The following is a 2,178-nucleotide window of genomic DNA, read 5'->3' as shown; positions in this document are numbered from 1 at the left end:
GTATTGCTTTCATATAAACCTCATTAGACAACCCTTCAATATCGTTTAAGATGTCCATGCAAATGACATTTGAATAAGGATCCGGACTGTTAACTTCAACATCTGACTGATTACTTGATTTTCCTTGAATCTTTGCAAGCTTTTCTTTCAGATAAAGTGTTCTAAGTTCAGTTTCTTCATTCCTCATACTAACTGTAGATGACCATTGTGCCATGCATGCCTCAAGTTTATCACTTTTACTGATCTTAGGTTCCTTACGTCATCGTTCACCTGATGTTCCAATTTCGTTACGTCGACGAGTATCAGAAACCACATCGACTTCATCATCATTCTCTGCATGTACATGCACTCCCCTATTCAAAAAATCATCTTCTAGTTGTCTTTCTTCCTCTGATGTGTTTGGAAGCTGAGTGGAGGCTTTGCATAATCCTCCAGTAGCTGTAGTCCCACTAAATATCTCCCTAAGAGTGTGGTAGTGCTTACATCCTTCCCTCTTGAACATCTTGTAATCCGACCTATTAATCTGCCATTGGAAAAGAAGTCACATTGTCAAAGTGTTGAACATAAAAAAATAAATTTGATAAGAAAAAAATAATGACGAAAATATTCTTTAATAAATACATGTACCGTATAAAAGTGTTGCCAAACTTCTTCAGCAGCATTAACTTTGTTGGTATTTGGATCCCATGTAACCCCTGTATGTCCCAAAAGTTCAGAGAACATGCGATGAATCTTACGTAAGCGGTTCCACTTTCCCTTTAATCTATCTATCCCGTAATCCATTTTTGTTGAAGCTATCATGTTTTCATTGATCCTGCCCCATTCGTCTTTCGTGAATGTTGAACATTGCAATACATTTGATTTCACTTTCTCATAAAGAATTTCAATGAAAGTGTGTTCATTCTCGTCCGACCATGACATTGGTTCCTTATTCTTAACTCTGTGACCACCCATGTAGGAGCTATATTTATATACATCAAATTATTAGGAAATAAGTAGAGTATTACATTTATTACAATTTTAGAAAAGTTGAAAAAAAAAGAGGAAAGAAAAGAAAAGAAAACCCACGGCCTTGCCCAAAGAAAAGGGCACCAATTAATCATGTTATTAGAACCTTCCTTTCATAAGATCAGTCCATAAAAGGGAACTTGCCTTAAGCGAGGTCCAGCAAGACTTACAATTTCAGACTTGCCACTGAAAATGCTCAAGCAACAGAGAATCAGCTAAGGTTGAAGCATCCCACTAAATTAGCATGAAACAATTATTGGAAAGAAAATAAGCTAAAAGTAGCCCAAGCACTGAACTTCAGACAGATTTTATTTTGCACTAGCATAATGCCGTCCTATAATATGCTGCCAAAATATAAAGATCTAAAGCCAGATTCAAGAATTCTACAGTAGAAAAGTAGAGCAAGATTGTCAGGACGTCATTCCATTTAATTTGAAATGGTGGACTTCATTTCAGATTCTATCAAAAAGCCAAAATGGAATAAAAAGGAGCAGTTCAATTACAAGCTTCCAACCATTTCCTCTTCTACCAAAAACATCCCGAGATGGATCAAAGGATGGGTAGATGATGGACAGAAGTTGCAGAGTTTTGAGATTAAAGAGACAATCAGGGTTGACGAACTAAGCATAGGATAGCAGCTTTTAGAAACATTGGTGAGTTATTATTTTTTGTCTAGTGATTCATCAGTCAGAATAGTATTCTAGGAAGCAAATGAACTAAAACGATGGAAGAGTGAAAGTAAAAAATAAAAATAAAAAAGATGAAGCCATTGGGGACTTCTATCAAACACTTGGAAACTTTCAACATAAATTTAAATATCTGTTGCATTCATCCTGTATCCAGTCATAGGCAACATAATCGTGCCTCATATTATCAAGAATCCTCAATTACGAAAGATTACGAAATCATTTCCATGGCTAACTCAATCGCTAATTTGATTAATATCTCCCCACCCCGCGGCACAACACACGCACGCCTAGAAAAAACAATGGAACTAAACCATTTATAAGTAAAACAGCAAAAGAAAGGTGCAAAATTCTAGCAATAAAAAGATTCATTCAGCGAGCAATATGATCTCATAGCTAAAATGAAAAACCCAAAAGAAGAATGCATTAGGTCCCTACCCCATGGAAGCCGCAGAGGCTTGAATTGACAGAAATTTGCACAAAA

This window comes from Olea europaea, unplaced genomic scaffold (genome assembly GCF_002742605.1).
Source record: "Olea europaea var. sylvestris unplaced genomic scaffold, O_europaea_v1 scaffold578, whole genome shotgun sequence".
Classification (NCBI taxonomy): domain Eukaryota; kingdom Viridiplantae; phylum Streptophyta; class Magnoliopsida; order Lamiales; family Oleaceae; genus Olea; species Olea europaea.
This window is presented reverse-complemented; position numbering follows the sequence as displayed.